Source organism: Columba livia, chromosome 6 (genome assembly GCF_036013475.1).
Source record: "Columba livia isolate bColLiv1 breed racing homer chromosome 6, bColLiv1.pat.W.v2, whole genome shotgun sequence".
NCBI lineage: Eukaryota > Metazoa > Chordata > Aves > Columbiformes > Columbidae > Columba > Columba livia.
The window spans coordinates 9,545,199-9,564,224 of record NC_088607.1 but is presented as its reverse complement, the minus strand read 5'-3'; positions in this window follow the sequence as shown (position 1 = coordinate 9,564,224).

Sequence of the window (19,026 nt, the reverse complement as noted above, 5' to 3'; positions counted from 1 at the left end):
ATATTTTGCTCTTAACTGTAATTGTATAATCTCAAGCAAGACACATGCTGTTTGCACACTTACCCATTTAGAAATGAACGTGTAATTCTGCTGCTGTAGGTGGATCAGCCACAAGACCTCCAGAGTGAAAAATTCAGTTGCTTCCATCTGAATTAAGATACCTTCTGCACCATTCACAATGGGAGCGGATGTTGACAACAGTCCTCTGCACAGGAACATTTTGTTAACACAGGTACATCATGCTGGACAAGATCCCTTTGCCATCACATGGGTCAGAAATTTTTCAGGGATTTCAGTAACCCCAGAGTTTCAGCTATGATTTTGAGTGCACTTAGCTCTTCATAATCAATCCCTTGCTTTGATAGCACAGCATACCTGTTGCTGTTGGGTTTCGGGAAGGTTACAATTGGATGTTTCCCCAATGAATAGGTACATGCTGCTGCCCTACCCTGTGTTGGGTTTGGTTTCCCGTTTTATTCATTTAATACAGAACTTCATAATCTTGAAAGCTGGAGGTCAAGGACACCTTTTTGCCCAGGCAAAAAATTGTGTACCTTACACATTTACCAGATTTGGGCATTTCTGAAAGTGCCGCTGATTTTTTTCTGTATTTTTCATATGAGAGCCTTCCTATTTGTTATGCTGGCATGGTTAACACACACAAAAAAGTGTCTCTAGCAAGCAGAAACCATACAGATAACCTAATATTGTCTCCAAGTGGAAAATGGAAGCTAACAAGCAGGTTAGTGTGGAATGTCTTGGTTCCTTTTTCTGTCTTTAGCACTGTCCTTGCTGCAAAGGGTTTTCTGATCTGATTTCTGCAGGTTCTTGGTGCTGTTCATGGGCATCTTGTGCTTTACCAACATGTAATCATAGGCAATTATCTGTTTACTCAAAAACATAATTATTGCTGCATTTAATGTTGACTTCTCTAGGAGCCTGGCCAAAATAGAATCATAGAATCATTTCAGTTGGATGAGATCCTCAGGATCACCAGGTCAAACCATAACCTAACTCTAACACTAAACCATGTCCTTAAGAACTCCATCTAAACACCTTTTAAACCCCTCCAGGGATGGTGACTCCACTGCTTCTGTGGGCAGCCTGTTCCAATGCCTGACAACCCTTTTTGTGAAGAATTTTTTTCCTAATATCCAATCTAAACCTCCCCTGGTGTAACTTGAGGCCATTTCCTCTAGTCCTATCACTTGCTACTTGGGAGAAGAGATCAACACCCCCCATAATCCAGCCTCCTTTGAGGCAATTGCAGACATTTATAAGGTTTCCTCTCACCCTCCTTTTCTCCAGGCTAAACAGCCCCAGTTCCATCAAATGCTCCTCATCACACTTGTGCTCCAGGCCCCTCACCAGCTTTGCCACCTCCTCTGCACTCTCTCTAGTAAATAAACCATGCAAGCTGAGCTTCATCCCTAAAGAGAGTCTCATTCATTCTAGGGGTGAAGCTGCAGTGAGATTCTCTGAGTACTTAACAAAGCGACAAGAATGAAGCAAGAAGATAATTACTACACGTGGGCTGGAAAAAGTCCCACACACCAGGTTTGCATGCAACTGATCTGGGCTAGCATAAAGCAATGGGTGCTTCACGGTGTTGTCAGCATGGCTCCATCCAACCCTGCCTGTGACAGCAGTGCTGGAGTCTGCCCACCCAGAGCATGGCCAGGTCAAGCACTCACCCTTATTCTGGTTTTTGCTGCACACGTGAATTCAGGTGTGATATCCCACTCTGGTCCATGCTGGTGCGTTTCCCACTGACAAGCAGAAGACCTTGGTGTGTGCTGTTGCTAGGATCTGTCCTGCTCCCAGGGAGAGCAGCATCTGAGCGCAGCACCACTCACCAGTGTCCGTCCTGATCCTGGCACTCAGCTTAGTGTCTATTCATTGATTTTTAAATTCCCTCTGTTGGGGACATGATTTCACCAGGGAAAGTATTTTAACTTCATGCTTGACTTTCCTAGAATGACACTGACAATAGGTGATGGCCAATTTCTGTTAGTATTTTTGTGTTATTTTAGTTTAACTTCTTAAATAATAAAGTGCTTGGATTCCCATTTTTATCCTCGTGGTAGAACAAACTGCATCTCATCTTCTGAATATAAGACGTGGTTATCTGTAAATGCATGGGAGAGAGTGGATTATACAAATATGGTTATCACTTTGTTATGGTGTTGGTAGCGGTTGGTTGGTTGTGTTTGTATTTTTTTTTTTTTAATTTGAGCTCATTAACTCTTGAGGCAACATGTTGCCTTGTTTTGTGTTGGGTTTTTTTTCCCTGCAGTCTCAAAACAAAATAAGACCAAGCCCCACTTAAATCCCCTCAGCTCCCCCCTCTCCCATATCAGCCCTTGTTTTCTCACTCTTGAGCTGAAAAGTATCAACCAGGAGCAAACATACAATGTTTTTGTAGTTGTTTCCATAGAAATTAGGCAGTTCTTCTGCTACACCTTAATTGCATGTGTTGCAGATCATGTCATAAGTCATTCTGACAAAAAGGCCAGGGAACCTTAATATTTTTGTTTACAGTATGTTAAACAGATGTTTTTTTCAGTGTAGAGATAAGACTACATTAAATATGATTTTATAAATAGAGGCTCTCACAGCTCAGCTTCTCTCGGGACTGCTCTGATTTGCTCGTTGGATGATTATAATGGATTTTTAATTACACCTGTGAGCCAAGGTGTATATCAGAACTAAATTACAAAGCACCTTATAGTTGATATTTTTCCAGTTTACAATGAGCTGAAAAAGGTTTTTGTCCATAAGGACAAAGAAATTATTTTTCACATTATTAAAATTACAGAAGCTTTCTGGGCAAACACAGTGATAACACAAAAGATTAGAGACACAAACTTTTTATTTGTTTATTTTTATTATTTATTTATTTTGGAAGGTGCTTAGGAAATCATTCCAAGCAGGCTTAACTCCTTGTGAGCAGCTGACTGAGCCGCTGGGGTTTTCATACTTGTTGAAGCTTACAGTGGTTTATTTCATCTTGTTTTTTTTCTCTAAATTTGAGATTTGGTGGGTTTTTTCATTTTGGTTTATTGTTGTGTTTTGTTTGTTTTAATAAGGATAAAGAAGGCCAATCATGCTATTAAAAAGAATCAAACAAACAAAAGCCAACAAAAGAAGTGTTTGTATTTAGAAGAGTGAGGACAAGTGATTTTCATCCTTGAAAGGAAAACATTTAGGATAGTTCAATCTTTTCTGGGTCATCTGCAACTGTCTCTTAGGTTGAGGTACCTCTGTCTACCATGAGGACTTGGGTAGCTTGAATCATTAAAAATGGACTGTTTTCGTCATAAATGGATGCTCAGTGAAGTAACAGGAGCCCAATAATTCCATGTAAACACATGATTGGGTTAATATTCAAAACAGACTCACTTAATACAGGCTCTTAAACGTTATTTCAAACATAAATGTCAGTTTGAGCCAAGGCTTGCTGAGACCAGTGGAAATAGTCCCAGTTTCAAAGTTTTGTTTTGATTACAACAAGATCCCATAACTTCTGAATTTACCTGAAACATGGGGTGAAATTCTTGAAACCACTCATGTGAATTAGTCTTCCAGCTGCAGAAAGTTATTGAAATGCTTTTGAACATTTTATTTGTGTTATGGTACTGGAGTTGTTTGAAGACCCAGTTATTCAGGTCTTAGCAAAAGGCAGGTTTGGGCTAACCTATGACTTAATTTCAGGCTAAGGCAACTGCTGAATCCCAGAGCTTTGAGAGGAGCAAAGGAGGGCCCATAAACCTTGTCTTGGGGACTACCAGATGTGTTTGAAAAAGCTGTGTCTGCACCAAGGGATTTGCTTGTTGGATGATAAGGTTCCTGCTGCTTTTTTACTTGATTTTGATAAGTTTTCCCAATATCGAAGAGGATCAGTGAAGCCATCTTTGAGCTCCTGTGCTTGTTTTCCTCTTTCCAGCAGCTTTTCCAGATGGTCCAGCACACAGGGATGCTGCTGGTCACGGAGGTGACATAAGCAGCTGTACCTGGGAGCCACCTGTTTTGCACCAAGCACTTGTATCTTTGGAGAGGGCTGAGCTGCAGGTGTGGAATATAATAACCAACACATCTCAATTCTTGGATTACTGTCAGGAAGACTCATTTCACTGTGCAAGTGAGTCTTGTGCTCTGTCTTTCAAAGAAAAGTCTTTGATTACTGGTGGCATAGTGAACTGGCTATGGCAAATAATTACCTAGGTCTATGCTTCTCCAAGTAGCACAAGAGCAGATGCTCCCATAATTTGACTCTTAAATGCTCAAGTCTGTTCAAACAAAATGCTTATCTTGATGGAGAGTAAAAAAGTGTGGTATTTTGCCAGCTTACTGGGTACCATCTGGGTAATGCTGACCCCAACTGTTTGCCCCATCAGCAGCTCAGCAGTGTCTTTTGAAGAGAACAAGAAGTCTATTTTCCCTGTGTGTTTTGAGAAGGGGAGGGGTTGTTTCTTTATACAACTTTTGGAAATTAGGAATGCTTCCATAAAGAAGGGTTGATGTCAAACCAAGGAATGGTCACCTACAGATAACACTGTTTGGAAAGTCCAAGGATTTTCCTGTAGTCAGACACAAGAAGGAATAAAGTGCAAGAAACACAGCAGAATGCTGTGCTTGTCCTGCCTTGGTGAGCTTACCCACAGGGCAGCCTTCCCTGTTGAGCTTGCTGCCCATGGATGTGGACATGCACTAAGAGGACAGTGTCTGTATTCTTGCCTCAGATATTCTATCTTTCAGAGAGTGAATATGCTGTGCTTGCAAAGGTATTACTTAATGTCCCACGGGTGAATGTGCCACTTGAGATAAGCCATATTTGAAGCAACCCATAGGTGTGTTGTTCATGAACTTTTATTTTTCCCTGAGTGGAATTAGAAGGGAACAAATGACGCTGAAAAGCGGTGATTGGAAAAGTAACAAAAAAGCAAGGGGTAGAAGGAAAGGCAGGGCATAAGGGTATAAGGAGAGGTGAGCGGGTGAGAAGATGGATGAAATGGAGATGAAAAGAGAAAGATGGGTAGTCAGGCAGCTGGTACTAAATGACTGGTATTAGGGTGTGTTTCCAGAAGAGACTTTATTAGCCATTCTGCTCCAGTTATGTGGAGAGCAACTGATTACAGCTGCTGGTTTGGATACTGGTTTCAGACACTGCTTTCACCCAGCACAAGAGTTAATGCTGGTTTGAATGAAGCAATTTTTTCCAGTTTCATAGGGAAAAATGGCATGTGATCCCACTGAGCTCTAATCTGGCAGTGAATGGTGGTGTTTTCCATCATAGTGACTCTTGTTCAAGCAAAACTTGTAGGGTTTAGTCATCCAGGGTATCATCATGTCATGTCGAAGCCCCTTGTAGTACCAAGTCAGAGGCAGGCAAAAAGAGAGACTAGGTGTACTTCCAGGGTAACCTTATTTCTTGGAAATATCAAAATACTGGCTGAATCCTCTTCAATTTATATGTGGCGTGCCAGAGGTGGTGTGACTGCAAAGTCAATCTTTTTGGGTTAAGGAGTAATATTGTTATACAGAGTTCTTGCATTGGACCATGAACACAGTGCAGAAGGCCAGATTTGTAACTGATATGAATTTTCTAGACATGATTTCTATTCCAGCAAAATTAGTAATTCTTTATCATTTGGTGAGCATCTACCATTTCTTGCCAGAGGCTGAAAGCTGAGACACTTCCAAAGTGTCCTCCCCATTGCTCTGCTGATTTTTGGCCAGTGTGAGTTGACTTGCACAACCCCTACTAAGTGAACAGAGCAGGACTACCAGTTTGACTTTTTTTCCTTTCCTATGGGTGAAGCATCAGTGCAGTAACTGAATAATTTCCCTGAAGTTGCTGACTTGAAATGTACCCAGGTAGCATGTTTATCACAGTTAGTTTTCTTTCAGAAATCAAATTACCTTTGATCTCCAAACCCTCCATTTATTATCATTCGAGACCAGAAGGGCTAATTCATAAAAATGAAGGCACAAACATGTTCAAGAAGCTGGCCACGTCCTCTCCTTCTCCTACATTTCTGTGGTGTTTGAGGCCCCATTGCCACATGCTTTAAAGACCTCCAAATGATGAGTGTGTTTGCAGTAACCAGACATGCAGTAGGGCTGTGGCAACTCGAGTATACAGCATTATAACAAGTAGCTCTCCAGCTGCTGTCAACCTTGACAAGTATCCTATTGAAATGCAGATGCCCATCCTTGCACCGAATGCAGGGAATGGTTCAGCCAGAGTACGTTCCTCTGGCTCTAATGAGGAGAGGGGAAAGGACAGGCTTTTGATGATACATAATCATCTCAGGTTGTCTGTGCCTCAGGGTAGGGCTACATCATACAGGTGCTTTGCACGTTATTCTGTTATGAAATCTAATATTTTGCCTATCCTACCCACAGCCCAACCAGGAAGATGCAGAGGTATCTGAGGCTACGGTTTGTCCCTTTGTGGCAGTAAGTGGGATGTGACCTCAGTCTAGACCGAAGATGAAATTTTATAAGCTTTTACCTACAGGTGAAAGACACTAATAAGTATTTCTGGCATTCTAATATCCTGCCACTTAAGCATTATTAATAAAATCTCCCTTTTTCCTTTAATCACAAGAGCTAGACATTTCTGAGCTTTGCTGTCATTTGAGAAGAAACAAACATGCAACAAATTGCACTTGACTAATTTTGTTAAATTCTACAGGAAAGCAAATGTGAAGTCAAGTCTCTAGAGGTTGAGTCTTTGGCAAGAAGAATTTATAAGCAGAATATGTATCTATTTGTTCTCTGATTATTTGCTCCACTGACAGTAGATGAAGAAAAGATGAAGCAGAAGATTTGTGCTAATTTAGAAAAATGTTTGAAAATGCTGGGCTTGCAAATCCAAATATATTAGCTAAATGTTATTGAATAATAATGAGAACAGGCGTGTATTGACCGAAGGACTTTGGAACTATGCAAAATTAATTTGTATTTATTTAACCCTGCCTTTCAATGGATCTTTGTTCATGTTTCTGTGGCTTGGATTTCCTTGCAAGAGCTGATCTCTTTTTATAGCAGTTCTTTATTTTAGTAACCAGCCTAAGTGCCTTGGTTCCCTAACAAAGCTTTAACAAGAAACGAAGTAAATATACAAAGCAAAGGCTTGCTTCTCAGAGGTGCTATTGTTTGTACAATGGTAAAGTGCTGTCATCTCCACTGAGGCCCAGGCCACCTCTTGCTGGATGTACAGTAACCCCAAATCTTCCCAGACAAATGGCTGGAAGAAGTCTGTTATCTCTGACTTGCAAGCAGTGAGCTGAAGTGGGGAGCAAGCAGGAGACTTCTCCAAGTCTCTAGCAGCAGTGATCTAGGCTTCCCTGAGTTGCAACCCCTTATCCCAAGCACATTTCCTGCCCCCTCATTCTATACGGAGCTCTCAACCTGATGCCTTTTTCTCACAAAGAGAGAAGTGTTTCATCATATTAAAATGAAGAAGGAAGAGAGTCGTAGGGAAGGAGATTGGAGAAGGGCTTGCAAGTAAAGGGTAGCTATTGAAAGTGAAAAATCAAGATCTTGCACATCTTTGCTATGAAGATGACCTTCTTGTCCAGCCTGTGCCCACAGACACCAAGCAAGAAACAAGCGAGTTGACTGCATCTTCTTCCTCACTCTTCAGGCACCCTGGGTGCCTCCCTGGTGCTTTTGCACCCCAGTACAGCTGTGCCCACCAGCGCAGCAGCAGTTGGTCCTGCCCGGCACTGCTCTCTGCTGAAGGGCACACATCTGAATGTCATGCTCCTGGGGGCCAGCATGGAGCATGGCCAGGTGCTGTTTTACAGACTGGCTGCAAATTTCCCCATCTCTCTTTCTGTATACCATGTACAGGGCAGCAGGGCTAATTTCATCACTCCGTGCACTCTGTGGGAGAGCCTCAGGAGGCTGTTTTGTTCTTCTCCCTCACTGAGGTGGGATCAAGGGTTCCCAGGCCCTTCCTGACTTGACTTGTTCCTCATCTCTTCCTTAACAGCTGCCTCAAGGGTATTCCAGAGTTTCCTGCTGCTCCAGGGCTCTGATGGCCCAAACTCAACTTTTCTTTACCTCCCGGAGGAACACAGAGGGTTGTCACTCATCCTTCTTTCATAGCAGTGTTTCAAATGTGGAAGATTTTGCCCTCTCTGCCTTTTTATTTCAAGTTAGACTAAGCAAATGTGTGTTTTTCTACTTCTAGGCAGTTCTGGTGAGTTCCATCCCATCTGTATGCTGGTGTATCCTGAGCGTAAGTGGGGAGTCTCTGACCCCAAGTGCTTCCACTTATTACCTCTCTATCAAGCAGAGCCGATGTCCTCTGTGTCTCCTTCCTGTGTCCCCCAAAGTGGTTAGAATCTCCCCATCCTTCCCATTTTGGGAAATGCTACCCAAGGACTATTGGACATGTCAGTGAAAATGTTTCCCAGGTGCCATACAGTTGAAAAACAGAGATTAAGCAGCACTTGTCAAAATGAACAGAGAAGGCAGAATGTAATGTTCCTCTTCTTTATGTGTCTGGAGGTGTTAAAAGCCTTTAAGCTCTGCTGAGGGCAAGTTAAATGAAGTCCTCAGTATGTTCATAGTGGTTGCACTATTGCCTGCACATACATGCGTTGTCTGTAGCAACTCTATACTTTGCAGAGGGCTTTGGGAAGTGTGAGAATGAAACAGATTCTTTTTAATCTCATTGATTTCCTCAGACCATCTGGATTTAGTAAACACTCCAGACATCTGACTGGACAAAGTTGAACCTTTGCACTAGCAGGTTCACATGTGCATTAAGATCCAGGACTGCCTGCACTCAGAGTGCTGGCTCTGGTGTTGGCTTACTATGAAGCATTACTAGTGTTTCTGTAGTTTATTCATCTTTAAGTAGGCCCAGCTATAACTTCTTGCCTCATGGGGTGTTGTGAATGTTTATTACTTATTGCTGAGAGCGGACAGGATTACTGAAAGAAAAAAAAAAAAGCTAGTCATCTTTTCATTAAAATCTTGCAAATTTGGCTTGTGAAAGCCATCCTTGGGAATTACCCGTTGAAGTTGCTTTACACCTTCTTATGTAAGAATGGCAGAGCCGAGCTTTTAAAATGCTTTTCAAATGAATCTTCTCTCAAAATGGTCAGGAGAATCATGCAACTGGCTTCAGTGGAAGCACGGGATGTGGTCCAAAGTAAAAGAATCAGCCCTCTGGGAGTTTCAATGAAATCTAGTAACTAATAAATGAAAAGTACTTTTGTTTATCCATGCTGGCAAGCAGCCTGTCCGTAGTGGGAACACCAGTGCCCAAGTATGTTCTTTATCCATTTGGATTTATATGATGCTAAAATGGGAGCCTGGCCAAAGCATGAGGTGTCCCTGTCACAAAAAGCTAGGACAAAATAGGAGCTTAGCTCTGCAAGTCATTTGTGAAATCCACACAAAACACAGGTCCCAGCTCCATGAAATCCTTCCCTTTGCAGTGGCACGTAACCATAGCTCCGTGTGTGTTGTGCCTATTGGTCTCTGCCCAGGGCAGATTTCCATTAAAGATGCTTCTATATTGCTGATCTCTGTGCAATGCAGAGAATATGGTGGATGTATTTAGGTGTAAATTGTACCAAACATTGGTTAGAGGCCTGAACATTTTATGCTGTCTTGCACACAAGCCACTGGCATGTATGTGAGTCTATATCTACCTCTCTACTCACTGATGTCGGGAAGGGGATGAGTAAACCATAAATCATTTTTTCTGGGGTTTAAAATGAAAGGTTTTAACTTTGTTTTGATGGGATTGTAGCAGAAGGAAGGTTAGAGTTCCATTCTTCCAGTATTGCAAAGCTATCTGTACAGATAGCTATTGTACAGATGCAAAGCTGCTGGAGAAAAATTTGAGACAGCATTCCACTGAGCCACACCTTAAATATTTACTTATTCTTTTGTGTGAGCATCTTTATTACAAAACCCTCAACAGCTAAAACCTATGTAAGATACTTTCTTCAAGTCAGGTGTATGGTATTAGACGATACGGCCTAACACAATGTGATGATAAGGCAATCTCTAGGTGTAACTTTGTGGAGGGGCTTTTAAAATCACAGACCAAATGCTTCTACAAGGCATCTTGGTTGGCTGGTTTGTCTTCCATGGGAGCAGGAGTGTGTCATTTCAGCCAAGCTGGTAAATCTGAACCAGTGTTTGACACCAGTCTGAGGTTGAGCCATTTGTGAACTTCACCCGTATGCAAAGTGATTGGGCTGGAAAGTGTGGGGGAAAGAGGCTTTTAGCTAGTTAGAGCTTTACACTCTTCTTGGTATGATGCCTCCTGATGGGAAGCAGTCTAATAAAGCTTCCATTTTCAAGTTGAGATAAAAGCGTTACCTATCCAATAGATCTGTGTGTAGACACTAATGCCTCTCTGCTTTGTTTTCACATATTATATGTACAACTGGCATTAATTGTTGCATTTTTCTTATGTTTTTCCAGTATGTTTTTAATCTCTGCAGGCTGTATTGATTTTTTTTCTTGTGTTGCTTCTGCACTTGCCACCAGGACCTCCTTGTAGATAAGGTGTTTCAATTCAGTGTGTGATATTTCTTGGGAATACACTCTAAAACACTTCTTTTTTTAATGTGTTTTTTTTCTTCTCTCCCCCCTTTTGCGATCTATTAAAAGGAAGATGCTGGAAAAGAATTCAGAGCACAAAGCGGGAACTTGCAATGCCCTTTCTCTTTCAGCAAACTCCTTTATTCTACTATGAGGAATGAAATGCTGCTGTTACAGCAAACAGAGACTTGTGTTTTACAGCAAAAGCTGTTTAAAAGGTTACACACAAACTGTACACAGGGTTGAGCTTGGTGGCGAGAGTGCTTCTGTCTTACTAATATTGCAAAGAAGAAACCACTTATTCTGAAGGCACAGTTGTTATAGAAGGACCCTTTTTTTTAGTGTTCTGTCATCTCTTTAATTCAGAGGTGAGGGGATTCTATCTGGAGAGCAAAGAGTTAAGGTGAAACATTACACTGCCACAGAATTAGGCTTGAGGCCTAAGAAGAGGGTGTCCTTGGCCATTCCATTTGCATGATGGATGATGATGAGGAGTAACAAAGTTTGACATGGGGTGGGCAAATCCAGTGACTGCAGATAGATAAATCACTATATTTTCTAGGTTGTTTAGGCTTATGATGTATTCCTTAAAAAAAAAAAAAAAAGTAATTCTTATCTCAGCACATATGAACACCAGACATGGAACAGTCTGAAAATACTGGGGAGGTGGATTCAGCCACCATCTCCAGGCAAGCAGTGCTGCCAGAGGTGACTTGTAGTATATTGTGACTACTGATGTTGTACAGATGTGATGTGCATCACTGTCACTCACTTCCCACCTTCCCACCATGCCAGGCAACCCAAGTGGTTCTGTCAGAAAGTAGCTTTGCTCCCCAGCATGCTGCCTGCCTGCTGCCAGCCTTTACCTATGACCTTACCTTCCTCACCATAAGCTTAGCTGTAGAAACTTGATAGGAGCACAATTAACATTGGCACAGCAACCTCCTGCTGTTCATTGCACCTAAATTTGTACCGTAAACTCTAGGCACAAACTGACTTTGACTGTGAAGCTGGGACAGAAGGGCAGAGGCATTTTTGTCCCCCCCATCCTGGTTTCAGTAGGCAGCTGCCATAGCAGCAGTTGTTCAACAACAGGTCTTGGAAAATCCAAACCACTGTCAATGTCAATCCCTCTTCAGTTACTCCCAAGTGGAGGGCTTTCACTTGATTTGGGAGGCAGAACCTTCTTCTGCCCTGTGCACTCCACTAGCTGCACTGGGCACACAGTGCTGCTGCCCTCTCCTTTGCCAGTGTGGACCACGTAAGCCTGCTCCCCGACCTGCTGCCCAGACATTATCTTTCTGATTCCTGAGTACAGCATAAACCTAGATCTTCACTTAGAACTCAGACCTGTTTTTATCCTCTGTCTCCTTTTCTTTATATTGTGTTTGGGTGGGTTTGGCTGCTTACAGACCTCTGACAATGAGTGATGGGGTGATAGCACTGCATCCCTCACTCTTCCCAGTGCTTACATGGTGAGATTGCGGCTCTGATTGGGGTCTCATGGTAAGCTGGAGGCAGAAACAACTCAGCTCCAAAGCTCAGGGTTCTTCCATAGTACTTCACTACCTGGGAAGCCTTATCTCAGCTGTGCTCCATGTACCATCAGCCTTGGATGCTCCAGCACCCAGCCTTCCCTGAGCAGGGAGAGGTGGAGATGAACCTCTCATTGAGCACCAAGACAAGGGAAAGTGCAGCCTGAGCATCTCGCAGTGCACTCAGAGAAAGAAAATGCCAGGAGTAGGTCGGAGTCTGGGCTGTGTGGTCACAGGCTGCACCTCAAGCAAAACACAGCTGAAGGAAAAATCAGAAACCTTCCAACCCAATTAACTTGGATCCTAAGCAGAGTGAGCAATGCTACAGCAGAACCATCCACTTCCATCTGATGTCCCTAAATACAACAGTGATCAATTTAAAAAAGAATTTAATATTCAGAATTCAGCCACCTTAATCAAAAATAAGCCCTGATTCAACACAGATGTACGAAAAATGTTTTGAATTTTAGGTCTACACCCCAGCCCCAGAGAGCTGAACGCTGAATAGTCACCACTCTGAAATGCATGCTGTCTCTTGCAAAGTTCTGCAAAAGGTGAAATGTGTTGTGGTTTGTTTTGCTTCCAGACTGAGCTAACTAACTGTTCGAACTTTCAAAGGAACTGTGTAGGAGTCTGACATTTAAAAGAGGAGAGAAAAGAGAAAGTGGGGGAGAAAGTTGAATCTTCCCAAAGAATTTGAATTTTTAGGTTTTTTTTCCCTTTTCTTCCCCCCTTCCCTGAAGGAGACTGAGTCTCGAGTGCTGCTGGGCTGCTGTTTGCTCCCGGCAGGCAGAATATCACTCGATGTGTTTCCCAGGGGTGCAAAACAGAAGTGTGTGTGGATGGGTGTGCTGATGTCAGGTTTGCTTTGCTGGTAGTAAGAGGGGGGAGAAATCATTCAAGACATCAGCTCTACCTGCATTGCAAGTATTTCTTGTAGTTAACTGTGCTATCTCACAAAGCTTTTTATGGGCCATGGGAGATTTCAAGCTGGAAAATACAGAGTATACTACAGACTGGTCATCTGCCTGGGAGCCAGACAAATGTCTACTCTCCTTAATCAATGTAACCAGGAATTTACCAGATCAAACTAAGGGTGCATTTTCAGTGTTTTGTTCCCACTCTGCAGTAGGCAGAATTTCTGTGCATGCATACATCTACAGATATATAAGACAATCATATAGAATATGTACTGCTCCAATATATGCAGAACTTTCCCTGTGTGTTTGTATATTTCTTCTATATTTAGTAATATGCTATGGATGCAAATCAGCTGTTTGGAAGAACAAAAAAAATTCCACAGCTCACACTGAAACCGCAAAGAGGTGTCTCTGATGGGTTTTTGCCTTAGTGTGTGCTTTCTGAAATACAGCACAAGCTGGGACAAAACCTATTTTTTTCTGAGAGAAACATGACCAGGCAATACAGATTCCTATAGAAGGGTTTTTTTTCCACTGCTGTGCTGGCAGACACACATTCACATAAGTGATCTGGACTCAGATGTATAAAAACTCATGAGGTCTAAAGGTTTGATGAGCAAACGGCAAAATCCTCTGCAACCCTGCTGAGTGTGTGTCCGTGGGTTATTCAGAACAGCTTTGCTCCCAGGGCCCTCACAGATGCTATCGGAAGCTGCGGGTCCATGTGGGATATCAGAATGATGCTGTTACAATTGGGAAGCATTTAGCCCTCCGAAGCTGAAATATATGCCTTGTCCAGGCTACACATGGTGGATGTTACTTAGGCTTACGGTAGTTAGATGTGGAAATAGCATATTAGGTTAAGTCCTCTCACTTGCCAGCATCGGATGTGGACTGTGGTCCTGTGAAACCTTATTCACAGAAATGGTTCTTACTTATGTGACGCTTCCCACTGAAGTAAAAACAAACTCTGATGCTGTTCCTTCCTCCGAGCTTCCTTCTGCATCCTGCCTCTTTTGTTTCTGACAGTGGTTAGGAATGCCGGCTGTTCGGGATCAGGCTGTTTTACCACTAACGCTGCTACACTTAAACTGTAAATAGTGCTGTACCAGTGAGATGAGAGACAATGAAATACATTTCCAGGGGCTTCAATAAAAATGTACTACTAAGAGAGTATTAATTTATTTAACTATCTGCAGAACTTATTTTTGAACTAAGTTAATATATTGGAATTATTGGATAAACATGAATCAAAACCTCTCTTCTTCAAATAATTTTGATTTTAGCCTTTTCCATTATTGCAAAAAATTGGTGAATTTCCTGTTTTCTTTTTCCTGTTTTTTTCTAGCAAGATAAGCTAAAAATATTACAACAAAAATTTTAAAAAACTTAATTTGCATGAAGTAAAAAAAAATATGTTGTGTAAAAAAGACAGTAACAGGTTCTTCTTACATTCCTTTTTTGATGAGGTTGTCTCCTGGAAATTTTAAGAATGTTTTATTAAAATTATTTCAGTGCTTATATTTTACATATTCCAGTTGCATTTGAAAATATTTCATATTATCTTAGTGGCATATTTTCAGTTCTGAAGAATGGCAGCCTTTCAGTGCTGCATGTTTTTAATGCTGGGTCATCTTACATCTGGTTTGTAGATTTAAAAAAAAGAAGTGTGAAATGATTTGCACCAAATTCCCTCATAACAGTAAGAGTTTATAGTAAAAGAGATTGTGAAAGTGAGGGGGGAAGGAAGAACTAAAAATAATGGCAGAATAATTCTTGTAATCACTCAGTATAGGATAAGCATGAAATGCAGCTATATTATGAATGATAATCTGAAGGGGGAAGTAATAGCTGAAAGACTGAAAGAATTTCAATTAAAATATACTAAGCTTAGCTGATTGCGCAGATAAAACACACTGATCCAGCAATGATGGACACTACATAAATGCTAGTGCAGATTCCCAGAGCACAGCGAACAGTTTAATTAGAAATGCATTTCAATACAATTATTGTTTTAGCCTGACAAACAACTACAACAGAAATCCGTATTTCAGGGTGTGAGCTCCCGATGCATGATGCATTTCATTGTAGGGTATTTATGAACCCTGGTTTTGTTTCAGACCTCATAATGGACAGTTGAAACACACAGCAATGAATATATCCTTGTGTCAGTCCTTTGTTCTGGAATTTTATCTAAAGATATAATTACGGGGAAGGCAGCGGCATCAGACAAGACCCCTTTGGTGCAGGAGCCCGAGCGTGGTCCAGCACTTCGGTTATGTTTCAGTGCCCTCTCGTGGCTCGCACGTCGCAGGGACACGGGGGACACGCAGCACCACGCAGGGACACTGCCACCCAGGGTTGTCCCCACACAGCACCCCCGAGTGGGAACCCCAGCCCCCCACATCCCCTCCCTGTGCTTTTGGCAGGGCTGGGTCGCATCAACTCCCTGCAACAGCCCTGCGTGGGCATTGCCAGCATCTCCGTGGGGCCATGTGGGCTGGTATGGATCAGCCATCGTCCCACATGGGTCCCCATGCCCTGGGTCACAACCCTGTGGGGCCAGGGCCACCCACGTCGGGGAGGATGAGCTGGCTGTCACCACTGTCTGCAGGGGGTACTTGTTGTTGACCCCGTTTCTGGACCGGCTCTGGTCTGTCTGGCCTCTCGCCGTGCAATGACTCACGCTCTTGTCCTGAACCTGGGCATCAAAGGATGCTGCACCGAGCGGTGCCTGCCTGCGTGGGGTTTCTGTAACAGTCAGGGGTTACAGGCTGTATCATGGCCACTTCAATGCCTAATTGTGCATTTCAGACTTCCCCTGTGATCTACAGGTACAAGCCATTTAAAATATCTTTCCTGACAGTTTTGTTCCTCTAACATTTTTATTCACCAGCTGCTCCTGTCTGCCCCTTCCTTTCCTCCCAAATGAAGCAGTGTCTCACAAAGTGCAGTGCTCGGAGCTGGTGTGAGAGGCTGCAGGCTCAGGAACATGCAGGTTATGGGCAGCTGCCAAGGGAGCATCCCTCGCATGTCACTGTCTACAACTTTCCTGTAGGAATTAAGATTTTGCTCCCTCCTAGTCCCAAACCTGCTGCCAGTCATGCTGATTTGTACCAAACCACGTGGTATATGTACAGGAAAAAAACCCATCTAATTCCAAATTGAAGTCACTTATCTAAGCTTGGTTAGGAGTCAAGCTGTGACCGTTACATTCAGATTACTTATGACACAAGCTAGATTTAAACACATATCTCAAGAAGCATAAACCCGTGTCTTCTGACTTTACTACAGTTTTAAATGATGGTAAAAGTCAAAACTACCACTATAATTACCCATCTATTTCTCATTGTGTTTTCTGTAGTGCCCATCACCACAAAACCTAGGATATGATGTTTGAAAATTAAATAAATGATGTGAAACTTAGATCTTTGTTTCACTAGGCATTTTTTACAGCAGCAGAAATGAGTGCAGGCTGTAAGTCTTGTCTGTGCACCATGTCTTTCATTGTTTCCTTGCTTGTACGGTGCAGCTTGGGAATTTTAAGACGGAGGAGGGTGTATAAATTGTACAGCTCTGTATCGCAGGTAAAACTGATCCCTGCTGTAACACCGCTGAAGGTAGGAGAGCTGTAAATGAGAAGGGCTTTTGTTCAATGTTTAGTATAATGGTTTCACTGAGCAGCGCATTGCCCAGCCCCTGGAGCCATATGCTGAGGAAAAGACAGCAGGCAGAGAACACTTGTTGATTTTTGGAAAAAGTTTAATTGAGCAAGAGTCATCATTCCTCTGTTTTTCAGGTCTCTGTGAGACTGTGTAGACATAATTTTTCCTTTTGAGGGACACAGTAAATCAAAATCAGACCTGGTCTGGGTAGAGTTTTTCCTCTGTTACTGGTGTCCTCCGAAGGTGTGGGAATTTTAGCAGTAAGATGGTGCTGCATCACTGGTTTTATCTTCTACTGATACTGAACTGATGGTCCTGGTGTGGGGAGGTTTCTTATAAAGATGTTCATGGAAAGCAGAGGAGGAGAGTTATTGAAATCTGTGCATGTGCTCATTCTTACTGGTTAGGGATCATAAAGTGTTGGTGGAACTGAGGCATGGCTGGAGGCATCCTTAGGCAGTACCCTGACAGCAGCAGTGACTTGCATGTAGGTGCCACTTCTGCCTACTTCTCCAAGGGGAAAATCCCATTCCTCATAGGGTGACTGGGGGAGAGGTCCCCGGTGCTGTGCTTGTGACTCCCACCCTCCTCAGCTCTCCTGGGATGCTCAGAGAGAAAATTGAGGTGACTTCATATGTGTCAGGCTCGCTGCTGACACCGCTAGTCATGTTTATGGAAAAGGGTGATCTTCTTTCCTCCCTGTCCCTTCTGTTGGGATTGTGCAGGGTTGGCTTGCACCAGGTTTTTGCTCAGTAGAACTCAGCAGAGTTTTCATCTCAGGATGCAGGAACCAAAATTTGGGGTTAAGGTCATAAGCAAAGCCCTTCCAGCACCTTCACAGTGTTGCTCTCTGTCAGAAGCCCAAAACTGTACGATTGGTTTGCTCCTGGAGACAGATCATTAAGGGAGATGCTGGTGAGTTTGGGGGCCACAGCAGAGATGCAGACCATGTTGGGAGTTAGAGACTGGTGGCACCCATCTCTCTTTCAGCAGGAGCTGCTAAGCAGAACTGGTGAAGGGGTCAAACACCAGGATTGAGGAACATTGACAGGGTCCACACCTTCAAGATCTGGGCTCCTGCAGGTTAGAAGAGAAGAATTAGTAGTCAGCTCTTCTGTTTTCGTAAGCCCTGAGCTTTGGCAGACCTGTAAAAAAGGAACGTATTTGGTATTTGAAGAGGGTGATAGGGAGCAGATGGGGCTACAGGAGCAGGCAAAACTTCTAATGGGACCATCCAACAACCCTGGCCAGACAGCCCTGTTGCATCCATTAATAATAATACTGTGTATGTGTAGTTCTCAATCCTGTATTTTATGAATCATGAAACAGGGAGATACACTTTCATGTACATACTAGAATACCTTCTTTTCAGACCTCAGTATTTCAAATGCCTCTAGTATTGAGTCTGAAGTGGATGTGGCTGGAGAGAGGAGTTACTCCTCTGCTTTGTGAATAAAATCTCAAAGGGCCAAGAGCTCAGGGATGCTGAGCACCCATTTCAATAGGTCTTTGTGGTGCAGACCAGGCAAACTTGCAGGTCATGTCACTCAAACGTCAGGTGTGTGCCCAGCGGTGGGAAAAATGGAGGCAATTTGTGACTGCATCCCATTCCTGCAGCTTTAAGTTGAAGTGCAGATGCTCCATTGCTCTGCCAGACCCCGAGCAAATCACTTCACACAGATCAAGCTAGTGAGAGAGAGTTTCTTTATTTGTCCAGATTAGAGTGAAGTCTGTTGCCACGACCTTGCTTTTCTGTGACTCCTATTCTAGTAAGCCCTACCTTGTCACTCACTGACATTTCCTTGAATGCAACTGTTATTTACAGAACAAGAGGTGAATGCTCAGAAGCGTTTTTGGAAGCCAGTGACAAAGGCCAGGTTAATGGTTACTTGTGTGCTAACACAGACTCTGACCAGTGCGGTGGAGAGCATCGCTATCATCTGCTCACACAGCGCAGGACGGCACAGCACAGAGACTACCTAGAGTAGTGCCATCTCCTCACTTTGCCTCATCTCTCATTAGCAGCAGCCTCTGCAGAAAGAGACGATTCTTTCGAAACTTAAAAAGTAAGCGTGAATGCTGTTCAAAAGCCTGCTTGTTAGCAGACTAGAAACGACTGGCAGCCTGAGCTGGAGAGATATAGGAGACTTAAAATACATATATATGAATCGTATATGCCAGGGTGTATAGAAACTGACCTTTCTATTTCAGAACCACAGAGTAAACAAACTGCATAATTTGCTCCATCCCACCAGTACTTGTCCTCTCTCTTCTGGTTGCCCCCATCTCATGTGTTGCAGCTGCATTTGGCAGCTTTGCTCC